The following is a 26,587-nucleotide window of genomic DNA, read 5'->3' as shown; positions in this document are numbered from 1 at the left end:
GTGCCAATAAACAATAGACTCTCTTTTTCAGCACTTTAATACATTAGCCACAGTCACCAGAAACTGCTGATCACATTAATAACTGGATACAACTATTCCTCCTTTCTCCAGTTGTTAGAATCTAATAACACTGAAGCTTTAACCACTGTATGAACACTGCTATTTTGAGGGCACAGAATTTATTTTATACGCATTGGACCTTACTGATTATAATCCTTCCCACAAAATCCCTGTCAGCAAAAAGATTCACACTGTAGACTCCAAAGAAGTTAAAAGTGTAGTACTCCCACAGTCTGTATGTTCTGTCTGTCTGCAACATTGCAATTCTACTGCAGTTACCTCCTGAGTCCCATAAAACTGCAGGATTTCTAATGATGAATGACAACTCCATGAAAATAAATTCATGTTGATGCAAAAATAAGAGTCTTGGCATTACATATGCAGTCTCGTTATTCCGTAATATATATTTAGAAATATGTGTTTTAGTCAAAGCAAATTCAGTGAGGTTTCTGTCTTAAAACCTAAAGTGTTAGCATCATCATAGCTTACCATCTGATTTTTTGCAGACAGGAAAATGGTTTTCATTACAGGATGCTGTTTTCCAGGCTCCATGGAGATTTAGATAGACACAGGCTATTTTCCGTTTTGGTTCACTATAGTCCCATTTAGAATAATTGATTTTCCTATTATCCATCCATCTGTAGTACCCATTCTAAAATTGAAACAGACATTCAATACAATTTTTCTACACTCCCATCTTCTGTTTCAGGTAAGAGGATTTATACAAATGCGCATTTTCCCAGTGATATGTAAAGCTCAGTTTGTATATCTGTGCTAGTACTGTTAAAATACTGATCAAATCAGGACTCAGCAATGTGAAAGTAATGGACAATAGTATGCTTCCCATGCTGTAACAGCCCATGAAGGTTTTTTGAAGGCCAAGTGATGCTGCCCAAGTGCTGGTGGTGCCCAGTCACCTATGAGACAGTGTGGTGAGAAGCAATCCCTGTGCTGGAGGAGTCAGGTCACCCCCAAGAGCAATGTGACTACGAGGAACATGAGAACTGCAGAGAGCTCGGGTAGAGCAGAGCAGAGGGTGGCTGTCACACAAGGACTCAGCCACAGTTGAATGTGCATTTCCATTCCCTAAGTTGGAGTTTAATGCTTTTAAAATAGATAAAGTTAAAGGAAGTGAATGCTATCTTCCCATCCTAGTTTCCTAAGTCTATTCATGCTACAGTTCTACCTTCCAACAGTAATCAAATCATAGCATTTAACCACATCTCACGTCAATGTATTTATCTTACCACTTTGCTGTTCAGACCAATCCATAGGGGCTCTCCATACTGTGCTGCCTGCAGCAGCAGGAATATATTACTGCAATAATCTAAAATGCTGGTGAGCTCTAAAGATTTCTCCTTGCAGGCTTTCCTTGCTTCTTCCCAATTAATTTTAGAAGGAATGACTAAATAGCTACTGTTATATTAATGGATGAACTCGGACTCTGGAGCAGGTGTGGAATGAAATAATTCAGGCTCTATAGGAAAGAGATAAGGAGGAAAGAGGAGGAGGAGAAAACAGTGATAACTATTAGCTGCCCAAGTAGCAGTATTACTTTTGAATAACAGATGAATACAGTGTGGCAACAAAAGCATCAAGTAAAACCATTTTTTATTTCAAACACAGAAGACATATTTTAAAGATAACTTAGAACTGTTTTTAACTACAATGTAAATAATGTGCTCAAGAAATAGGGAGAGGCAGAGAATTTGGTATTTATATCTATAAATATAAACTATCGCCAGCTGAAAATTATGTGAATACTGGTCATGCAGTAATCCTCTCTCCAGTTCTCTCTAGGTTCCCCTCCCGCAATGTGGGTGAAATTTCCCCCAAGCAGAAGCACAGTACAGGTTCTCTGCATGTCACTTCAAGATCACTTCAGCCTCAGAATCAGGATGAATTTCATTCTAAGAAAAATATGTGCCTACATATATAGTCACATATATATGTGCTCCTTCCTCTTTCACATTTAAGATAAAGTAAAAAATGAAACTATAATTCTGCCTTAAATGGTGTGTATGCAAGTAGAAAGCATAAAGACCTAGAGCTGCAGACTAGGACAGAAAAAGAACAAAAACTGCCTTCTTGCTCATACAGTCTCAAGAACATCCTGGCAACTGTTTTTGTCAGTGACTCCCTCATGCAGCTTTCTGCACTTGCATGGAACAGAGCCTTGAAACATCTGGCCCAGATATGTCTTCTTCCTATATTCCTAGCTGCAGTACATAACTCGCTGCTCAGCAGTTCCCCTTTTCTCTTCCTGTGGACTGCGCAGTGTAAATATTTTCTGGATGTGTCTCCCACCCTGAGGATATAAGAAGAAACCTAGCAGTTTTGTCCTTCTGATTATTGCTGGTATTGCTATAACAAGCATTGCCAGAAACCGTACAACAAAATAACCACCTTAACTCACCTTACCCAGCCGTGCCAGGGGAGGATGTGTGGGGGCTTTTTGGTGGGTGGAAAAGGGCTTAGGTCTGGGGGGGGTGGAGGTTGCAGCTAAGATACCTATGGTGGAGGTTGGTGATGGATTTGTCTTTATGCTTTACGATTACAAAATAACCTAATTCAGATACCTACATCTGTGCTAGTTGGCTAAACTTCTTTTGCTGTCAATAAAAAACAAAAAAGGCACTTTGAAGGCCTCTTCTGACCTGCTTCGGACATTCACCTCAGGTGAGGTGAATCTTGCCTTCAAAGTTTCTACTCATTGCGTGCAGGCAGCTGGTTCAAGGGTAGATGTCTACAGTTAAGGTAAATTCAGCCTCTGTGAATGCTGGTAGGGGAGAGGCCATAAAACAAGAACTTTTCTATAATCCTTATCCCAGAACTGTTTTCATATCTGGATTGAGCTGGGAAAATAGCTGAACTTCCTTAACCCCAGTTGCTAACTCCGGTTAAAACTGAGGACTTCCAAATTCAGATTGGTCAGTAAATGTCCTCTAACAAAGAAGGGGAAAAACAGAACTCACTGCTGTCCACCTGGCAAATAAAGCTTTTGTTATGTTGGCAGTCAGTGTTTCCCCAGTAGCCTGCTTCATGTTCAGATCTTTTCATCATTGCAATACAGTCAGTCAAAGAAAAAATTAAAAAGAAAATTATAGCTGGTAAAGTGCAAAATACTTGGCAAAATAATAGAGAGACATCTTAGGAGGCCAAGTTAATAGTTTTCTCTAATTTTGGGTGGGATTTTTTTAAGGATCTTTTTTAAAGACTTTTTTTGGCTCTTATTTCGTTTATCATTTTTTAGAACAGAAATGTTTTGCGTTTTATATCTCAGGCAAATGAAATCACCTTGGCAGATTAGTGCAAGAACTTTTGTCAGTTTATTAAAATTTCTTACAGTGCACCACAGCTACTTTTACTATATAGTGTATGGTAATCCATATTGAATTGTTGAGCTTTCATTTGTATTCATGCTGCATAAGGAGAGGCAATGAAACAAAATAAAAACCCAACTCATTTATGAATAATGAATATTTTCAGTAAATTCTAATAATTCTGATAATAATTCCAGTTAATACCAACAGTAATTATAATACAGCCCTCCTGCAGTTCTAGACTTCTACAAAAAAATTAAAATAAATATAGACTTTAAACAAACCTATTAATGTGTTGGCACAGCTTTAAAAAGTTGATTCCTGCAATATTATTCTGTTGCCTTCTACTTTAAGCCATTGAAATAAAAGGAACCTAGCTGAGACAGAGGTCAAGCTGGTTACACTAAGCCTGAATATGTTAACTTATGAAATTTCTGCTATTGTTCTGTTTACCTGTATCATAAAAAAATTCCAGTTAATTTCAATGTAATTATTTCTAAATGGGAATTGTCTTCCCCACTTTGAATAGTCAAATAAGCTTCCATCTGTCCAAAGGTATGTACCCTCATTGTTAATATCATTCAGTCCAATCCAGGTTTCATCTGACATATCTTTTAGGAGGAGGGTGAAGAAGGCTATCCCCCCCAAAAAAAAAAAAATCAGAGAAAGAGTAAGTAGCAGAAGAGTTGCCATTCTTCAAATTCAGAGTAAACCAAAACCCAAACAAAACAACCAATCAACTTTCAAAAATATTGCAAATATCATTTTAGTATCTTTAGATTATAGGCTACTGGTAAAAGTGAAAAGAAACAATGCAATGTCTAATTTAACTGAAGGAGTTTGATTTCATTAAAAATATAAAAGGAGAAGTTTTCAGTGTAAAAATGCTACTCATAGACTTCTGGGAAATTAGGCCTAGAAGGGACCTCAAAAGGTCTTGACCTATCTTCCCCAAGATAGGATCAACAATGCAGAGGTTATTTCTGATGGATGTTTGTTTACTGTCTAACCTGAATTTCTGTGGGCAGGTTAAGTCCATCACTGTTTATCCTATCTTCCATGGCCATGGGGAACAGATTATTCTGCTCCTCCCACATTACTCTTTTGCTGAGAGCTGAGAAGTGTCATAATATCACTTCAGTTTTTTCTTCTCTGCATGAAGCAGCTCCAGGTCATCCTTCATAGGTTATGCTATTTAGGTCTGGAGGCTATTTTGCCTTCATCTTTAGGTGAGGCAAAATTCCTTTTAGTGGCAACAAAGAACAAGTTCCAGAGGAAAAGGAAAGGTGCTGCAAAAGTCAGTAGTGCTCCGGAGAGGTGAAGGCGGGCAAGGGAGGTTGAACGGAGATGCTAAGATTTCTGAGGGCTATGGATGGCAGGTTTCTTTTTCTGCTGCCTCCTCCTCCTCCTCCCTCTGCCCAGACAACCCATGTCTACTCCATGTGTGCCTGGCAGGCAGTGTGAGGCTGGACTGGGCACCTGGGGGCTCTGCTAGCAGGATGGCAACAGGAATAGGTGGACAAGGGCCCAGGTGACCCTGAGCTGTCAGCCCCATGCTCTGACTGCAGCTCCAGCAGTCCAATGCGTAGCAGAGCAGAAGGGCTACTTCATGTGTAACGCAGACTATCCGCCCATTTCTAGATAACTGTATGATGTTTGCCTTTTTTTGCAACAGCCTAACAGTGCTGAATCACGTTCAGCTTGCAGTCCAGTTCCAGATCTTTTTTTGGTTACTTCTCATCCTGTTTTTGTGCAGATAATTATTCCTGGGCAGGTACAGAACTTTGTGCGTAACGTTATTCAATTACATCTCTCTTCTTCCCCCAAAAGATTTCTCCGATTTGTCAAGAATATTTCATATTCTAATCCTGCCCTCCATCATGTCGTGTCATTATGTCATCCACAAATGTAATGCTTATATGACTGGCTGGAGTGTTTAAAAAGATATTGAATATTACTGCAGCCAAGACAGACCTTTGTGTAATCCCATTCTGTATATCCTTTCCCTGGATAACTATTAGTGACCAGTGACAGCATGGTTCTGTAGATACTCCCAACATCAGAAATGGAGGAATAGAAGAAGAAAGGTGATGGTGGGGAAATAAGTTTATCTTGCAATGTGGTCTTTACAGTCACTACCTTGACTGATTCTACAATTATTTCCCCAGGATGGTCTATGCACTGTAATCAACACGTATGGTGGCCGGATGCTGAGATCCAGCACAAAGGAGGTAGTGGAGCTATATCATTTTCAGAGGAATTTTGATGTGTTCCTATGTCTAAACTGTGAAGCACAGAGAGGAATATACCTGATAACAGCAGCCACAGTTGTAATTTTAAATAATAATGATGATCTTTTTGGTGAAATTATCTGGCTTCTCACCTGGCACCAAAAGTTTCAGATGTCATACCTTGCACTTGGTCATTGTGTATAGAGGACAAGTTTCCCCCTAATTCTACGCACGTGCTTCTTGCAGCATACCAGGTCAGTCTTTCTTCTTCGCTGTATCCAAATATTTTATAACACTGTGGGGACAGTGAAGGATTAGACAACATTTCAGGTGTCAAGAGAATTCAAGCTGCTGGATTTTGTTAGTTCAGTTCCAGTCCCTGTATGTAAAGAGCAGCAGATGGGGAAGCTCCTGAAATGCCAGTACTTTCAGCCAGCCAGAAAGAGATACAGCTAATCACAGCGCTCGTGTGTGCAGCGCTTACAAACACATGGGCCACCCACGGTCAGAGCTGGCAGCTTCCAAAAGCTATTGATGAATTAAGCAGATTTCCAAGATGTACGGATGGAAATTTTGGGTCACATTGATAAAAAAGAATTTTTGAGGGATGGAAACTATTTCTAGATTGGGAACAAAATTTTGGGCACATTTTTTGTATGCACTTTATATTCTGAAGAATCTGTGCTCTGATTGAGGTAGATGTACTTAAACATTTCCTTCATATGTAATAGAGAAGAGACATGCTGTGCTTCCTTACAAAATACTGTTTTTTCATTTCTATTTTTGATTTTAGTTAAAATAAGTCACCTAGATTCAAAAGACAAAAGCGCTCATGCTGTCATAAACCTGTTATAATTAGGTACACAAATAGAAAGTCTGCCAGAGATGAACTGAGAATTTTGTTATTTTTAGTTGGGATGTACAAGGAATTAAAAAATTGATGTGAACAAGCGAAACTGTTATGTAGTGCACTTTTGGTATTGCTGCCATAGCAGATATCTCTCAGGTCAAATTCTTTCAATTATATGCCAGACACTTAGTGTTAAAATCTGAGCATGTGAAAGCATTCAGGATGACTAGAACAATATAGAGAAAAACTGCTCTTTTGCACAGGATATTAGAATCCCCCCCCCTTTTTTTTTTTTCCTGAATAGTGGTGTAAAAATTGTCTCTGTTGTTGTGTAAGTTCTGAGGGACTGGAGACATTTATTTTTAACTGGCATATGCTGCTTCTCCCTTTTTTTTCCCCTTTTAAAGAATAAAAAATTTTCCTATCCATTGCATCAGGGGGTTGTTCTCTGTTTTTCTTTTTTTTTTTTTTGTGGCCAGGTGTACTTCTGCTTAACTTAGCAAAAAAAAATGTTTGTTTTTCACATTTGATCTGACATTTATTGCTGTTTGTTTTACTCAACTTAAGATGAATTGTTATGATATCTGATTACGTATGAAAAGTGTGACCTTTCATTTTTTTCTACTCAGAGTTACTCAGAAAAAGGGGGTTACACTTACAGATCAGGATAACAGAACAGTATTTCCCTGCAGTAAATAAGTCTAAAATAAACATAAAATTATAGAAAATGACAAAGTAACTGTGGCTAAAGGCATGCTGCAATTCACAAAAATTATAATAATTTAAAATACTCAAGTTCACTCCTTTGAGATTTAAACACAGACTTGACACCACGAAAATAGGCCACACTGCTAATTAGAATAGCACTAGTAAATTGGGGTAAAAGATGAGCGAACTCATACAGTGATGTAGAAGTTGTTTTTTTCTACATATAGCAGATCTGCTAAATACTGTTGAGATTTGTTACTGCACCTTATTATTAAAGAAAAGTCAAGTTTCAGGACATCCTCCCAAAAGTGGAAGTACTGTAGGAGCAAACCCTGAGTAAGTAGAATTGTGCCTTTTGCAGATGAAGGCATTTTTCACAGCACAGCTTATATCTTTCCAAAAGCCTGTAAAAAAATGAAATACAGAGAATCACTGTCTGACTGAAACTCTCAAATCTCTGTCACAGTGTTGAGCCCCAGACAATATTCATAAAACACAAATGAAACTTCTTGAAGGCAGATAAAACAGTTGCTATGCACACTACTTGCCCAAATTAAGTCTTCCTTCCCTTGCAGGGAGTTTGCCTCCTAATAATGATGGTGCAAGTAGTTTTAAACTGCGACATACTTGTTATGAAAAGCTTTCACTATTGTTTAACAACCTATTTATGGGGTAGCCTCAAATTTAAATATGTGGTGAACACTTTAGCTTCTGATGCCCTATTCTTAAAATTCTCAACCAAATATTTCCTGGTGCTATTTTACTCACCAAAATCTTTTGACATTATCACACAGTTTTCATCATTGTTTGCCAAATTGGGTTCATTTGGAGCCCAGACAACATAGTTCACAGGGGTCTCATCCAGCCAGCTGAAAGAAACAAAGGGACAGTGGTTGCCAGACAGGTGTCTCCAGCTGTTTAGAGTTACTAGGACTGTTTAGCAAAAGAGCTAAGAAAAGTATCAATAATCACTAGAGGACAAAAGCTCTACATATACTGGAGAGCATATATTCTCAATGTTACTACTGCTTCTCATCTGCTTCCTCCTAGCCCAGTTAAATCCCCATCAATGACCCATTTTGCCAGAGGCTGTATAAACAATGTCATACTCAAAGAGAGCCTTCCTGCACTCTGCAAAAGACTGGAACCCCAAGTTCTCACCGGTACACGGACTTCCCTTTCATCCAGAAAGGTGTCCTCCTGAAAGCCTTCTACAAACAGATTTCTAAAACAGGTTCCCTAATAGGGATCTCAGAAAGCTGTTGGGTGAGATGTTGCTCGTGCTTCTTGCCTCCAGCTCTCAGAACTTGAACTAGGGGGTTAGTCTGATTACATGCTTGCATCTACATTTTATCTAAACATCCTGGACTCTCTCCACAGACATTGGAGATCCAGTCAAGAGAGTTAATCTTGTCCTAAGAATGATGTCTAACATGGATCAGGTGAATAACATCCTAAAATTATCCATTGTCTCACTTCCTATGAAGGATTGCTTGGGTGATTAACTCAGGTCTCAGATCACTGTAAGACACTGAGATGAGTCTTACACATGAACTTCTATTGCTTTTGCTCTCTCAGATTTGGAAGGAAAACACATTACTTTGCTCAAATATAGAAAAACTTAGTACTTCTGATCCGAGGCTTCTCCTGAAATCTGTCCAGAGGTCACTTGCACAAGTTATTAACTTGCAAAATGAAAGCATGCACAAATGCTCCCATAGAGCAGGATAAAATTATCATCATTTGTTGTCCATTATCAGTTCTAATATTCTTCTTTTTCTCACCTGAATTTCTGATCAAAGCTGACAACTAAGCTAATGAAATATTTCTTCTCACCTTTCCTGTAAATCTAAAACAAACGAGATTATGTTAATAAAAACAGTTCCTTAATATCAAGCAAAAAAACTTGGAAGGCTCTTAGCCATGTCTGTGATGCTTTTTTTCCAGGATTTGAGCCTCAAGCAAGAATATTATAGGTTTAGACCCAGGTTGTAAGCAGACAAACAGAGATACTGGGAACATTCTGGACAGAGGAATCCTCTGGAGAGGACAGGAATTGTGACTGTGCTGAAGTCTACAGATCTTAGAAGAGAGAACCTGGACCTCCACTGGCCTTCCCTACATCTTAAACATTCACATGCATTTTTTCTCTACCTGAAAAAAATAATTTCTTTAGAAGTCCCAAACTAATATATCACTATTTAAATAAATAAAGTAGGACAATAGCTCAGGAGTATAGTCTAAGTAGTTAGACTGTTCTCTTTTTTTTATCAGCTGCTCTGCTTCAGAATTCAGAAATGTCTCATCAGCATTGGTGGCTGCTGATCTTGATCACATGGGCCAACCCAACAGGAAGGTTTTGGTCAAAGTTCCACTGCCCTTGGATTGCTGGAGCAGACAAGGCGGAAATCATTGTTTTGTACTGGCTGCTGAGAAGAAATCTTAAGCACAAACACAAAAGCAATGAAATAATCTACCTTATTGAATAGTGAACAGATGTAAAACAGAGTGAAATTCTTCATGGGTTCAAAAGTACCTATACTCATTGTGTTGAACTCAGCCAATAATTAATAGACTGAGTGCTTACATATTTCCAAAGAAATTTTCTTTCACTTTCATTCTCAATGACAACAAGATCTGCAAAGTTTTTCTTGCAGATTCCCTGGGCTTTTTCCATTTGGGCATGTTCACTGCTGAAATAGTATTGCTTATCTCCATATATAATCCATCCATCATCAGTGGCTTCATATTCTGAAACAAAGGAGCATGTACATTACATACATAACTAGTCTGTACAAGGTCTGAGAACTATACAGTGAACTTTCCTTTGAAAGATGAAGAAACCTACCAAATCTGTTGTTTGGCTCAGGTTTTAGCAATATACCTGTAACACAAAATATCACCATGAGCAATATTGCAAGTACACAAATGCAGATAGATTTGCTTTGTGCACTTGTGAATGCTTCATAAAACAGAGAAAAAGGAACTAAGGATTAACTAATGAATTTTTAAGATTTTGGAGGATACATCACAGGATTAAAGTAAAAAATATTTATGATTTAGAAACAACTATCTACTGAAAAATGTACATTCTTAAAACTTGCATACCTATCTCCAAAAGCATTGGACTACAATGATTCAGGATATGCAGTAAAACTCTTTGCAGATGAAACCCACATCAGTTTCAAAAGTATTTCATATTCTTACTTAGCATGCTATTAATAATTTCTTTCATACTCTTTGGACTAGAGCTAGGCAGCATAATCCATTCAATATATACAGTTCTCAAGCTCACCTACATAATGGTAAACTGTTCACAAATACCGAAAGCTTAATGCTGATATTTCATTAATATCACACATTGGTTCCAGTGTCTGGACTGATTCCTACTATTCTGACAGCTTGGCTTGTGCTAGAAAATTTTGTTTTTAAGAGAGTCCTGGAGAGAGCCAGGAAACACGTGGAGAGTCAGTAGATAACAAACCTCAGTTATGATATTACAAGATGGACCAGGAGGAAATTAACCTGTTGCTAGACCCAGAACCAGCTATAGCCCCTCGAAAGTAGCTCTGCTTTCATTCCGTTATTTTGTTTTTCACAAAGACCACTGATTCTGATGTTATCTTTCTCCATTTCTTCTGCGCTTTGGTGGAGAGGAACATATTATTAAAGAAATGACAGGAACAGGATGAGAGATAAGCAAACAAATGAAAAAGAATTTAAATTTTTCTGTGGGGAGCTTTTCAATATTTTCTCCTTAAGCAGTCAATGAAGAATAGAATTAAAATTATTCAGATATCTTCATGAGGAATTTACATACTTCATCTTGTTTGGATTTTATTTTTTTAATCCCAACTTAATCATAATATTCCTCATTTTTTGCACAAAATTGAATATCTTTTAATTGAATATGTACCCATATTGTCATCTCAACAAAAATTTGATTTAAGACTTCAATACGAATGTTAATTAAGATACCTTAATAAAATTGTCACAAAATGATAGTTTGAAAAGTTTTTCTTTCTTTTTAATTCTTCAAGAAGCCCAAAGCAGGCAGCTAACCTGAGGTTACAGGTGATTAGCACTGCTGGCGGGTTTGGTGGTGATGCTGATTTGGACATTTGTTACCCTGTGAAACGAACAGGAAGCGCCTGCCCTTGCTGGTCTCCCATTCTAGCTGTGCTGCCATTCACCTGTTAGAATTTGCAATCCAGTGGTGGTGACTAGCAGTGGAGATTTTGTCAAAAACGCACCCAACACAACTCCTCCTTTTGGGAGCAGCATGTGAAGACTTTCAGCGAGCAATGTTATGCACAGACCTCCAGGCACACCAGGCCGGATAATGGTGTTACATACTAAAAATGAGGGCATTAACAGCTGAGCATTTGTGATCATCGTCTAATCCATACTCAGAATAACAAGGTCTAATTCTATTCTTTTTTAACTTCTGAAAGGTCATCTAGGATCAAGATAAACTGATCAGAGTCTGTATCTCAGAGTTTCTGAACTTCTTCAAGAGCCAAGAGCCACATCTATGCAAACTGGCATGCTCAGCGTGCTGAAAAGGGCAGCACAGGATGTACCGCTTCAAGCTTGTCTGCTGGTGTCGGTGTTTTGGTGGCACATCTGTATGACTAATCCACCCACAAAGGAAAAGTGATTCCTCCCTTTTGGGTAAGAAATTTTTCAATGATAATGTAGTGCCTTGCTCACTGTTTAAGGATGGTTGGTTGTTAGCACAAGTGTCAAATATTGGATTGTTTCAGTGCTGTTTATGTAACTGATTCTCCCTTCCCCTCCCTATTGTGACTTCTTCTAGTCTCGTGCATGGATCCAACTTTGCCTTAATTTCAGGTAGCTTTTCAGATACATCATTAGTTATTGCTCCATGGAGGTGGATACAAGAATCCAACTTACAACGAGGAAGCAGGGATACAAAAGTAGGACCAAGTAAGCAAAACAAGTTATTTGATTATCATTTGTCACTTGGGTTCCTTAGCCCCAAAGTCCTCGATTCTCCCCACTGCCAGGCCCCCCAGGGCACATAGCCAGGTCCCTTTTGTGCCCTGATGGGGCTTCCTTGCAGCCGCCCAGCTGCCCCCACTGCCCCAGCCCTGAGGTGCCGGGGACCTGGCGTTAGGGCCCTGCTACCTCCCCAGAGCTCGAGTCATTCAGGGCTGCACCAGCCTCTCTACTTTTGATCTTCTTTGTGGACTTGCTGGTTCCTACAGCAACTGATCAACTCTTTGGTTCCTTTTATTTGTTTCTCAGCAGGAACCAAAGCTTTTTTCTCCTTTGTACAGGGAACTCTTTTCTCCTGCCTCTTTGGCTCTCCTGGGTAAGCCCAAAGCAGGTAGAAATACAGGGAAGAGATTAAAAGGAAAGAGATTCTTGCTAATGGGATGAGTATCTTCGCCTTGCAAATTTATTCAGCACATGGCAGAATGAGATAAAGGCAGAGATAACATAACAGGGATATCTTTAACCTCCTGCATCTCTGAGTAGAATTAAAATATCTGAGTTCATTCCTCTTGTTTTATGTGTTGCCTTCCACTGCTCTGGTTTTAAAACAAAGAACAATTCTCAGTATCCTTCTTCTTTTCAATTTGTTTAAATCCATACAATTTGTTTATGAACTTGTCTTTATTACTCAAATTCAATGGGGAAGTAATTGTACCTTTTTTCGCTTCACAAATCCAATTAAGTAAATGTTCACAGCTCAAGTCATTCCAGCGCATTTGGGGTGATTTATTAAACATCACACAATGTTCAATTTCTTGATGGTTCTTGGTTTCATCTTCATTCCAGTTCTCATAAATTACCTGTGTTGGAAATACATCTCTATTACTACACGCTTTGAGCTGAGTGGGAGTAATTGAGATTGCTGTTGTCACACAATTTCAGGGTCTCATCCTCCAAGAACCTCATTTGTTGGATCAGTGGGAGTTCAGAAGGCTGATCGGCGCACCTTCTCCATCACTCCCAGAAGAAGGTGAAAAGATCATATTATATAGAAAAGCACGTGTCTGATGGAGGAAAAACTGATGGGCTGAAGAAGTCATTTTTAGTTCTCTGTTACAGAGCTGGCAGCCTGACTTCTCTTAACTGACACAAAGCAGCGCCCCATTCTGGGGTGCTATGAAGAACATAAGAGCACTGACAGTGGAAGATGGGATATGGCATTGTCCCAGGGACGAGAGGCAGAGGCAATTTTGTGCTTCCATTAGAGCATTAAGACAGTGCCATCATTTAGCACTGCAGCTGTTCAGCTGATGGATAAAGTGCTGCCATGGACCTGGCAAAAGTTTAGAAGAGACTGGAAAAAAGCCATAAAAAGATGAAAATCTATGTATTATAAAAGCCAGAAAGGCAATTACTATCCAACAAATAAGTACTCACAGGAGAACCATCAATCCAGGTAAATCCCTCATCAGGATTTAAGTGAAATAAACATATCCAGAAAGCCTGAGTGTTTGGTCCTTTATCCCTAAAATAAAACACACAATATAGATGCCTGAGTGTAGAAAGAGAGACTCTGATATAAATGCTGGAAAGCATGCAAACATGCTGCTTTCTGTCTCATCTGAATTGGGAGCTGGTCTTCCACCCCATTAAAAGTTCACTATTGTCCCATAGCCAGGGCCACTGCCTGCACCCTTTGTCAAGGGGTTGCATCTGAGGTCTGCAGTTGGGACAAGACTTGTTGTATTGAATGTAATTTAAAGGACAGGTGAAGTGGTATGGAACTATCTCGGGCTGGCACCCCTCTGCATGGCTGCAGCATAGCTCTTGGCTACAAGCAGTAGTTCCTGGAAAGAGGTTTTAGCAAAAGTAAAACATAAATAGTGTGCTATAACCTCATGAAGTTCAACAAAGGGAAGTGCCGAGTCCTTCACCTAGTGAGGAATAACTCCATACACAAGTACAGGCTGGGGGCTGACCTGCTGGAAAGCAGCTCTGTGGAGAAGGACCTGGGGGTCCTGGTGGACTGTAGGCTGATCATGAGCCAGCAATGTGCTGTTGTGGCCAAGAAGGCCAATGGTATCCAGGGGTGCATGAGAAAGAGTGTTGCCAGCAGGTCGAGGGAGGCGATCCTTCCCCTCTACTCAGCCCTGGTGAGGCCACATCTGCAGTACTGTGTCCAGTTCTGGGCTCCCCAGTACAAGAGAGACACGGAGCTCCTGGAATGAGTCCAGAAGAGGGTTACTGAGATGATTAAGGGACTGAAGCATCTCTCATATGAGGAAAGGCTGAGAGAGCTGGGACTGTTCAGCCTGGAGAAGAGAAGACTGAGGGGGGACCTTATCAATGAGTACAAGTATCTGAAGGAAGGGTGTAGAGAGGATGGGGCCAAACTCTTTTCAGTGGTGCCGAGCAACAGGACGTGAGGCAATGGGCACAAACTGAAACACAGGAAGTTTTGTCTGAACCTGAGGAAAACCTCTTTACTGAGAGGGTGACCGAGCACTGGAACAGGTTGCCCAGAGAGGTTGTGGAGTCTCCGTCCTTGGAGATATTCAAAACACGCCTGGACGCAATCCTGTGCAATGTGCTCTAGGTGACTCTGCTTGAGCAGGGGGGTTGGACTAGATGATCTCCAGAGGTCCCTTCCAACCTCAACCATTCTGTGATTCTGTGATATAATTTAGCTAAGGAAAAATAGTGACAATTGTTTCTCAGCTGCTTTGGTTTGTTTCTTGGCACTTCTTATGAAGTATATTTAAAAGTTCTCGCTATTTATCTCCTCCTATCTATGGACCAGGTAAAATAGAGTCCTATTTCACTCACTGCCTAGCAGAAAGATTTCTTTCCCCAGAGACTTAACATACAAACAAAGCTTATTCAACTTTTCACAATAATAAATAATAGCATGAAGAAGGGAGAGATGGCAAAGACTTTTCTATATCACAGTTTTAAATCTGTCCGAGAAATTAATCCTGGATTCACCACTATCTGAAGCACAACTTTTGTTAACTATCTGTATATTACATGTCTTTGAGATGTCTTCATACTGTATCAAGGGGGAGATGACAGGCATATTGGAGATGGAAGCACATGGCAGACAGCAGCCACTGGCACTTTGGGATACTCTCTTAAAGAATGCAACCAAAACATAGTGGTCTAATTTGTGGGGGGAAATGCTGTAATTGCTACATTGTGGGTAGAATATAGCATCTATAATGCTAGCATAAATAAATGGAAATGAATTCTGATTAAATTTCAGGAGTCTTCAGTCAATAGTTAGAAAATCTGTACATTAAGTTATTGTATTTTTTGCATTTTGATTTACATTATACTATAGCTGAAGGGTTTTTTGAATGCATCTGTTAAAATACAAATTGCATGGAAAACATACTCAACAATTTTAAACTGGAATATAACAGTTTTTAAAAAGACATAATTAGAGCTGAACATTTTTAGTGTCACTCTTTTGGAAGAGGGACAAACTATTATAAAGTTGATCAAATCTGGAGAACAACTTTGATAAAACACTGTGATGAAAAATTCAAAAATGTCAAAAATACTTTGAAATATTCAAGATTAAATATTTTTTGAAAAATTCAGCATTTCAGTTTGATATTTCCAAATGAAAATTTTCAGTTATCACTTACAAAGTGAATTTTTTATTCAGTCTTTTGGCCAGTTCCACATATATTTTGAAGGAATTTTTATTTGACTTCATATTAACATGAAAAAGAACTGTTGTGCAAGTACTCACAATGCTAATTGCCATATTAGAACTTGATCTTCTCTTGTTTTGATTGTAACCAGATTTCCTCCTATTTCTCTACAGAACTCTTCCGCTTCAAACCAAGACTTCTTTTGGTTTCCCTCCCTAACAAAAAACTAACAAGAGAATATTTAATAACAAATTACTACATATAACATGTAAAGTATAACATATAACAAGATATAATTGCATATGTAATTAAAATCAATGTCACACTAGCACCCATTTTATATTGAGGCAACATAACACTCATCAAGCCCTACAATATTAAGCATTAGTAATGTAGATTATATGTATTTTTCTGTTAGTATCCTCTCTTATAAAATAATAAGGGAAGAGTAGCATGGGAGTCTGGGAGAACCAATAGATATCACAAGGTACAGAGAAGAAAAAAATAATTCATAACTGAATTGGAAGTTTGACCACTGAAAAGCTTAAAGGAAAAATAAAATAGCCAAGTCTCAGTATCATGCAGTAGAAAGCAGATTTTTGAGAAATGGATGGTGGGGGAAATCAATATATCGGAATAGAAAAAATAGTGTGGACAGAAAAAGCCATTTGGCAGGGTAGTGACCCTGACTGAGGAGGAGATTTTTGTCCGGTGGTACAAGCTCAGAAATAGCAATTTGGTAAATGGCAGAACAAATAATGTTAGTAACAATAATTAACTGAGCGTGACATGTAAGGGAACTGTCGAGACCTTTATAAATACAGGGCTAAAAACATCTCTGTCCATCCAACAGGCAGAGTCTCAGGAGACAAAGCAAGAGGATACTTAAGTAAAGATCTGGAATAGAAATGTTTGGTATGTACTTTTTCTAGATTTATTTTGCTTTTCCTTAACTTTTTTCCTTTCAAAAAGGAGACATTTCTAGGCTTTTTTAGCTAAATCAAGAGAATACACAACGTTTTTTCTACTTGCTGAAGTGTCACCAATGTCAAACTTAATCTAGATCTAAAAGTATCACTGAAAATATCATGTGCTCCGTGCGGAAAGGTTGGCATAGGGCCAGGTTCCCATAAGTTTTCTCTTAGAAAACTTTGTCCTATGCAAGTGAACCTGCCAGCTCTTGAGAAACAACACCATGTTCTTGTGAAGTCCCAAACTCCTGGGTGAGAATCTCACCTGGCATTTAAATAAAGGAAGGCATATGCCCAGCTCTCTCTTTTCTCACTGTGTTAAGCTTTTTCATTGCTGAGCTTCATTATATTTGGTGTGTTTGTCTCATTTTTTTTTTGTACTTAAATACCACAGATGAGATCATTCGCAAGCAATGACCCAGCACCCAGGAGTGGGAGCCCGCTGCAGGCAGGGGGTGACCAAGGGGCAGGTGGCCAGGGCTTCCCGGTGCCCAGCTGCGCACTCACCTTGAGGCACGCGTCCGCCCGGGGGGCCGCGTCCCAGCCGGCGGCGCAAGTGGCTTTGGGCGCCCACGCTGGAGCAGCAGGCGCTGGCTTTCCTGCAGCCTGCTGTTTGCAAAGAAAATTTGCTGTCTTCTTGCAGCTGACAACATCCCATAGTCCAGCGGCACCTCCAGTTTCCATGGCAACGCAGCCTTGCTCTTTTCCTTTGTGATATATAAAAGAAACGAGTAAAACCAAAATGCATTTGCTCCCTAAGAAATCAGACCTTTGCTTCCATTCAATTTCAATTACAATTGTGAAATGGGAAGTGCAGGTTGTGCAGACTAAAAACCATTATGGATATATAATTATTTTGAATACCTACCACCACAGCCCAGATGTGGGCCAATAAATCTCACAGACACAGCTTTGCCAAAAATGGAGATTCACAGAATTAGAACATAAATCTTCCTTACCTTGCCGCCTGGGGAGATGACAAGGCAAAGAGCATTTGATTTTATTTACATATGTAGCAGATATCCTGGCAACTACTTTACAGTTCTCAATATTTAGGTGATTCAGTTTCAGAGAAACTAATATCAAACCTAACAAGCTTGTTTAAAGACATAACTAGTTAGTGTCAAGGCAGGAGTTTTCAGTCAGACACTTCTGTTTTGTTGCAATACAAAACAGCTGGAAGTTTTCTGCACCTTTCTCACATACACGCGTTGCAGGCCCAGTATTCTGTCCATAATTGTTTTTCCTCAGGCTGATGAACTGTTATTAACTGGCATTAAAAAGCTGAAAAAATGAGACCCTAGATCTTGTTAGACCCTGCCTTCAGTCTTGTCCATTTAAAATCTGCTTTTGTACAACTTGCTGGGTGACTGAATTACACAACATCTGATACTCAGCTGTGACTGCATTTGTTGCACTCGAGCCAAACACAAGGTCTGATGATGTTAGTCATCTACATCTGTAAGCACAGAAGAAAGTTCCTACTCTTATTTCTAATCTACCACAGGATGAAAAGTAGAAATGCACTCAAATTTCAGCAGGACTCCAATCACAGGCAATAGCCCTCTGTGGTACATACCCGGCATGGCTGTATTCCAGTGTGTGAAGAGAGGAGTTTCACCACTGGTCCACCTGAAAGTCCCTTGCTCTTCTATGTCCGAGAGACCGATCCAGAAATATTTTTCATGCCTCACTCCAGTCAGACTAATCAGAAAGGCTTGCTCATTTCTGAAGAGGAAAATAATGTTCAAAACCAAAACATTACCCTGCAATGTCAATCTGACTGATGCAAGTGAAGGTATCCCTGCCATGCCAGAATGACTCCAGAGAAACACCTCCTGAATGAAGTTCAAGCAAAACCTCAGCAAGTTTTTAAATGAGGTCAGAAGAATTTGGCGAAGGACAACTTTCTCCTTTCAGCTGAAGGCATCATCCTTTCTTCCTTTCCTCCCTATTCTGTGAAATACCACAGGTCACTGCTCAACTCACACAAGCTTCTGGTGGTAGTCTACTACTGGTGATGGATTTGAGGCAGCATAAAGTCTTACAAGGACAAGCTGGTCCTTGCAAGACTTTATGCTGCCTCAAACCCACCACCAGTCAGGACCAAATTACTGATAGCTTTGTCACCTCTCACCTGTGAAGGCAGCTGTGCTCCTCAGAGGCCATGAAGCCAGACTGAAATACAAGCAAGCTGGAGATGATGCAGCTCCAGCTGTGGTGGGGCAGGTCACAGGGAAGAATTCCTACCCTTGTACAGCATCTGCTTTAGAAGGTCGCTTAGCAAAATGTTTTGTTAAAGCTTTCCTACCATAATACTCTAGGCCTAACAGCAATCAGTAAATAAATGAAAGTAGAACTAACCACTTTCCAAAACCAATAACAGAAAAACGGAAATAAAACAGAGGCTGCTATAATTAGGAACTGGAGGATGAGAGAGAACTCTGACTCAAGTGACCTTCTTCAATCTAATTTAGGCTTACCTGAAAAAAAAATGGAAACTGTTATAATAAGTTGAGTAAAAAGCCTTAAATCATTTAGTCTTTTTTTCCTTGCATGGATCATTTTACTTGGCTTACTATACCGAACACTTCTGAAAAGCCCTAGTAAAACACTTTGACAAAAGTTAAAAAGTTTTGCAAGATTCTGCATCAGAAGCATAGATTTGGAAGTAAAAAAAAGATACTTTTCCTACCTGTTTTCCACTGTAGTTAGATATGCTTTGCTCTGTTTACATGTCTTATTTGCGTCTGAGAACGTTACAAACGCAGAGCCCACCAAATAGCAGTGAAAACTGTGTCTTTTCCAACCCTGTTGAAAACATAAGGTTCTTAATGTGAAATTGTAAGAGACTACAGTATAGAATTTAGCTCTGCTCTTTTGTATATAAATATTTGGTGTTAAATTTGTTGCCGCAACTAAGTTTAGAAACAAGATGAGACTAGGCAGATCCGTTAATAAACAAACAAAAGTTGCTGGGTTATGTTGCTGTTTGCTCCCACAGAAGGCCTTTTTTCATTTAACGGGTGCCATTAAGATCTTACTCTTGACTTCCCTCTTTTATTTGTATGTGACTTCAAAGAAAATTTTGACTGTGCTATTTGCTATAGCTTTCCAGTGCCCTGTAAAGCTGGGAGTATGCAAACTTCCCCATGCTCCTGTGATCCACTCAGGAGGAAGTCGCAGTTCCAGCCTTCCAGAGTTGCAGGGTCTAATGCAATGTAAAAACAAAAATATTTCAGTACTGAAGTGGGTTCACATATAAGCATAGCTCCCCAAAGCCGCCATGGCCAACTCGAGGGAACAGGTGAGGAGACTTTCAGAGCCCAGAGGAATCCAGTCAGTGCTTGGTTATGGGGAGGATAGAATAGGGATATCACTAAAACAACCTTTTTTCTTTCTGCTATTAGAGAGGTTTATGCTGACCAGTGCAAATGTAATGATCTTTTGATAAGGTGATTTTTTTGCAAAACTTGCTAGTTTTGCAAATAGCAAAACTGATAGCAATCAAAGGCCAACTAAACAGTCCATTGGTAGGAACATGGTACAGAAAAAAATGGTCTTTTCTGCTTTGAAAGCATTTTCTTTCTTTTATAGCTGCTACAATAGTTGCTATAGTTTTATAGTAAAGACTTCAAATAAACAGCAGATCTGAGATAGGAAGTAAAGTGGCTTTTGGTAATTCTGTATGTACTGTTTGGCTAAGAGGCTAAACAGAGAAAATATTAATGAAATTGTTATTCAAAAGAAATGTGTGATTTTGTACAGGGTGGATCTCCTGGGAATGGAGGGAAAGGGGGCATTCGTATACCTGTGAATGAATCTTGACTGTGTTTCTTAAGTATTTGCAGAATAAAAATAAAAATTATATTAAATATATTAGTAATGTGTTCGTAGGAAAAGACTGGGTTTCCTCGGGAGTAGAGTCTCTAGAAGATACAGACAAACAGAAAGACTTTAAAAAAGCAAGAAACAGTAAACCCCTGAAGGCTTCCCAACATAATTTATTTATGAGAGAGCATTTACTCTCTGGCAGCCTGCGTCCTTGATCTTCTCTTCCTCAGGGGATTGGGATGAAGGCTTCTTTTTACAGATGTAGCCAAGTTTCTTATCACAAATATCAGTTGCCCAGTATCCATCCTAGAATAATACAGAGAAGAAAGGAATGTAAAAAGAGCGACATTCATAAACCTAAGAAAACTTGTATTTTCTTCTGCCCTCACTATAAGCACACAGAAATATGTTACCTGGGAAGGCTGTAGGATCATTGCTGGAGATATACAAAAAAAGATAGACACATCTGTCAGGAATGATTTAAGATACATTGGATGCTGTTTTGAGATAAAAGAGTGAAATAAATGAAGTCTTAAAGTCTCAGCTAGTTGCTACCATAACTATCTATTTCATGAGAGAGTTTATAAAGATACCCTCATCTGGAACTAATGAAACCACATTTACTACAGTATTATTTCACTACTCTTATGACAGAGATCAATGAAACAGAGATAATACAGGTCTGAGTGTATCACAGTAAATGTGGCTATTTCATCAATCAAGGAGAAGTTTCTGTGAAAATGATTAACTTTTTTTAAGAAACGAAGTGTGTAAAAAGTACAATTGAAATAGGGTCTTTGTTTTGTTTTTTCCAGAAAATCTGATTTAGGGTCAATTCTACTGATGCCTAATACTAGAAAAATATCAATATTATTTTATGTTATAACATTTCTGCATTTTAAATTTGTTTCTTTTCAAATTCATGACTCCATGTGTGTTTGTGTGTGTATATATAAATGTGTCTAAAACCCAAACACCTATATACTGCAAGACAATAAAAGTTGTGAATCAATCATTGCTGCAGCCATTAGAATAAAGCTAATGTAAAATTTTTGGATCAGACTTTTCAGCAGATAAGAAATTTTGAAAGGTAGCACTAGGGAAATGTTACCTCACTATTTCTGAGCTCTACTGTCCTCTGAAAGCCTCATCTGGTTGATGCCCATTTACAAGAAAAGCTATATTAAGCTGAAATATGAAATGGCTCCTAGACAAGTTGGTAACGGAAAGTAACTTTAGCCTGAGGTAGTTATTCCTTTGCCTTACTATAAAATGCCCACATGGTTATACCTGCCCCTTCATGACAATGCAGTTCTCTGGACCATTTGGGTAGGTGGGATGTCCGCGTTGCCATGTGGTGAATGTCACAGGAGTCCCATCACTCCACTCAAAATAGAAGTGAACCTTGAGATCATTCAGACCAAGCCATAGCTCTTCTGTTGGCTCTGAAGCATAAAAAGAAATATGCAAGATGCTATGCAATACAGTGAGCATTTTCAAATCTGGAGCAAACAGGGACAGGCTAAAAGTTGGGATGTGCTATGCAAGAAGATAAGTCTTTGTGCTTTATCAAAAATATTGGTTCCCTCTAGGATCTGCAGTAAGAGTTGACTTGACCTGCAGTTTAAAAAGGCCACAGATTCCTTCCAGAAATCCTGAATTTAGTAAATATATGTCTCTTTATGGCTGGCAGAATTTTTTTGCAAACTTTTTGAGCATCTGTGACTTAGAACAATGAAATAACCCCTAATACCAAGGTTAGTATAGTCCATGGCTAAGTGTCTTCCTCCTATCAGGTGAGGCAAGCCATGAAGATGTTTGCCAATACATCCCCTTACCTGGGGGACTAACAGTTAGTGAGAGTTCCTGCTGTGCAATACTCTTTACCTGTTCTTTACCTAACCTGATCCTTGCGAGCACTTAGCTCAGTTTCCACTGTTTTCAGTGGGGATATTGCAGAGCTAAAAGTTGAGCAAAGGTTAAATTTCTTGTTGGTTTGGAGCACAATTCTGAGGATACTGAACATAGAATAAAGACACAAAAGATGCAATTATTAAAGATCTTTATGTGCTTCTGTTAGGAATATATGTTTTTTCTTTTATTTTAACACTTTCAATGTTTCAGAATATAGATTATATCTTGATAAATATCTTCCATGTATATGCAACAGCAGCAACATAAAAGAACACCATAAATTAGATCCAGCCTTGGGCTTGTGACATTTCAGAGGACGCTTTAATAGTTAATACTAAGCCCAGCTTTTATGCTACAGATGGTGCAAACAAAAAGCAGACGTTCATATATACTTACTGTAACCAAGCTGTGACACTAGAAAGCTGTATTCAGCAATATTGTGGACACTTGCCAGATCTCCATCTTGCCTCTTACATGAAGTCAGAGCATCTTTCCATACTTTGGGTTCTCTTTGAATGGTACAACAGTGGCCTGCATATGGCCACCAACCATCAGTGCATTTAATCGGTCTCGATTTCTCTAAAATGAAAACACAACTGTTTCAGAGCAATTTTATAAAGAGGAAAGTAAGGAACCTAGAATGAGATCTCTCTAGCATTCTTTACAAAAGTAGGACTATATGAATAAACATAAGATAAGGTTAGAAATGCAAATACATTCAAATGAAAACCAAATATGATTAAGGCACAGTATGTTAAATATGCAAATAAAATGATAAATCTTTTAAGCAGAGAAACATTGAAAATTGTCCAAATTGTGTCAGAGACACAATTTTAAATGATACTTTGTGAGGAAAGAGGGATCGGTGCAGACTTCAGTCTCTTCCCACTTTTCCCCCCGGAGCAGTAAGGCCAGTGTGTCACGGTCTCCCATATTGCGTGATGTGGTTAACATTAGGCCCTGCCTCCTGTTAAATGTCTGTTATTGCAAACGCATATGATTTTCAGATATGGCAAATTGAGATGTAATTCTTTGGTAACTGCATGTCAGTAATCAACGTAAACTAGTGCAATAGTTTTCATATATATGAACTCAGCAGCTTTTTATTACTTAGATTCCTAAATATATTTAAAAGCTTGGCATAAGCTTGCTTTAAAAATAGAGAGTCCCACATTTCTTTTTAAGGTTAATACTGGAGTAAAGTTTCTCTGAAATAATCTCTTTACTTTCTTTAATATAACTCCTCTTTTAAAAGCAACATTTATAACATTCCCAGATGACAGTCACTAGCAGATCCCTTCTGCATGTTACATGTTCACAACCACATTGTTGTGTCGGTTGGGGCCTTAGGTTGGGTGGCTCATGGATGAAACGTAGCTGGTGTGAATGCGGCTGCTGCTCCTGCTCTGCTCATATGAACCCAATATGTTGCATACATTAATATTAGAGTAACTGTAATTGCTCATTTGGAGCAAGTGAGAAGCATAAAATTTCTACAATACTTACGCAAATTTGGTTGTTGGCCCTGGTAACCGTCACAGAGCAGCTTCTATCTGTCTTGCTAGAATGAACGATAGAATGATGGAAAAAAAAAAATCTCCTATGGATGATTAATATACAGTGAGAGGACATTTTGTGACAAGCAATATATAAAAGTGTGTGTGCATGTATATACATAAATATAAATAGATGCATAGCTGTGTTTTTCAAAGTTTTTTTAACATCTTTGTTGAAAACTGATGTTGCACCATATGTATCCTTTGCAGATTTTTACAATTTGCTCTTTCTAAAGTTAGACAAAAAACTTTCTTTTTATTTGATCAACCTACCCTTGGGTATACTGTCATACTTTGAACTGAAGTTTCTCTTTTTACAGATGTAGCTGAGTCTCTGATTGCATGCTTGGTTTTTCCATTTAGCATTCTTTCTGGGATTCATCACTCCACAGATTTTCCCAGGGACTAAGAAAGGACTTCCTTTGAGTAAGAGAGAAAATAGAATCTCTATAAAAGCACAGCAAAAATAAATAAAAAGAATTACCAAAAGATCACATTATCAGTGAGAAGATCAACTTATTGTGATTTCTTTAATGCTTGTTATGAAGAATGCCTTCCTCCGTAGGATAACTGCTGTTGTAGCTTGGAAGATGCTGCTTTCAGTCTCTGCTTTGGGGTGGAGGGATTATTTAAGCTAGGTGAGATGGATGATCCTCCATTACTTTGGTTCCAGGACAGTATTAGGAACTCCTAAGTTCTTTGCCTGATATCCTGGCACACACAGACAGAACAGCTGAAGCTAGATGTTTTTCCTGTGTCAAAAACTTGTTAACTTTAAAAATATTCCATTTTAAACAATTGCATCCATTTAGTCTGTATCAACAATTTCACAATCGTACTTTCCTATAAAACATTTTTTTTTTCTCCTTTCTGTTGGGGTGTGAAAGAACCTGTTTAAGCAGCAGAGGAAATTGCCTGATACAGAATTTTTGAAAACTTAGAGCAGACTTGCATTATTTCTTTACTACCTTGTAACTTTTTCAAAACTGGGGGCATCTGGGAAGGCTGGTAGCACAAAGAAAACATGGAATTGAAAAACCAACAAGCAAACAGGGGAACCAAAAAGCTGTAGACAGTGCAATCACTGAACTCCAAAAGAAGAAAAGATGAAAAGAAATGCCAGGATGATTTTATTTGCACTGGTGCTGACGTCGAGTGCAGTAAATGCAGTGCCCAAACGCATCGCCCCGTTCTCTCCCAGCAAACACGAGGGAGGGTTTGGCTGTAACACCACTTATTCGAGCAGACGGGCGCTGGAGATGTAGGCAAGGGCAGCAGGGGGTAAGGTGCTTGCGCTCGGCCGATGGAGCTGTGGCTGCCGAGTGGCGCGGGAGCCGGGCGGGCGAGCCAGGGGCACCTCTGCTTGCGGGGGGGCCACGGCCGGAGGCCAGGCTGCTGCCTCGCTGCCCTGGCGCCAGCAGATGCCTGTGCCACCCGTGGCCACCGGCCCCGGGGCCAGGCTTCCTCCTCACCACGCAGTTGCTCTCCCCACGGGAGGAGTGCCACAGGCTGGCCCTGTCTCTCTGCCTTGAGGTGGCCCAGGGCAGTTTTGCATACACTGCCGAGGAATTATGAGCTGCTCTGCAAGGCTCTCAATAATATTCAGAATATTTCCAGAAGACGTAGTGCCATTATTTTCTAAATATTTTGCTACTTTTGAAAGATTTGATTTATATTTGTACTTTTGGATAATATGTTATGGAAAAATTCTGATCTCTGATCTCTAGGGTAATATTTCACTCCAAATAATACTTTCCTTTCATAAACAAGCTCTTTGCTTATATGAGGAAAAAAAAAAAGAACCTGCTACAGCTGATATCCACAGTGAACTTGGATATTTGAAAAGTGTACCTTTAAAAATAAAGGGCTAGATCTTCAGCTATTGCAAAACAGCATGGGCCCCCTGAACTAAAAGTACCTAGGGTAGTTTTTATCAGTCGGCATCTTATCAGAATCCATTCAAAGATTGTAAAATAGATTTACAATTTATTTAGAGAAATAGATTTAGTTCTTACCTGGAGACCAGTTTAAATATCTGAAAGGACTGCCCCCAGCCCATTGCCGTCCACTGTTGAAATTCAAACCGTTCAATCCAATCCAGAAAGCAAAACTGAATTTTTTAATTAGCTCTAAATTAGAAAAGAAAGTCAATGGTAGCTTACTATCCTCATTATTACCAAGGTAGAATGCCAGAAATAAGGAATTTACATTTCTTAGTCTAAACCAGTCCAAAAATATTCCTTCCACGCTACTGAAGTGCACAGACTGAACATGTAAAACATGTAAATGAATAAATGTAAAGGTGGCAGAGATCTCTTCTGGCTCATGGAAAGGGCAAATCAACATTTTATTTCACCACCTGAATAACAGTTCACTTCTCTCACTTTGCCAGCAAGTCCCATTTCATTAAAACATGAGATATAAAAAACCTCCACTCTTTTCATTAAGGAATTGTGCTAAAATGTTGCTGTAATAGATTTCATGGAGTAAACTCATCAAAAAGATTACGAAGACAGTGC

At 39.0% G+C, this 26,587-nt stretch overlaps 1 pseudogene; it reads right to left on the bottom strand.

Annotated features, from left to right (window-relative positions):
- LOC106489954 (macrophage mannose receptor 1-like) overlaps window positions 1-26,587 on the bottom strand; it is a 39,082-nt pseudogene that overhangs the window by 9,043 nt on the left and 3,452 nt on the right.

This window comes from Apteryx mantelli, chromosome 2, assembly GCF_036417845.1.
Source record: "Apteryx mantelli isolate bAptMan1 chromosome 2, bAptMan1.hap1, whole genome shotgun sequence".
Lineage (NCBI taxonomy): Eukaryota > Metazoa > Chordata > Aves > Apterygiformes > Apterygidae > Apteryx > Apteryx mantelli.
Note: the sequence above shows the minus strand (reverse complement) of the source record. Positions and strands in the feature narration are given on the sequence as shown.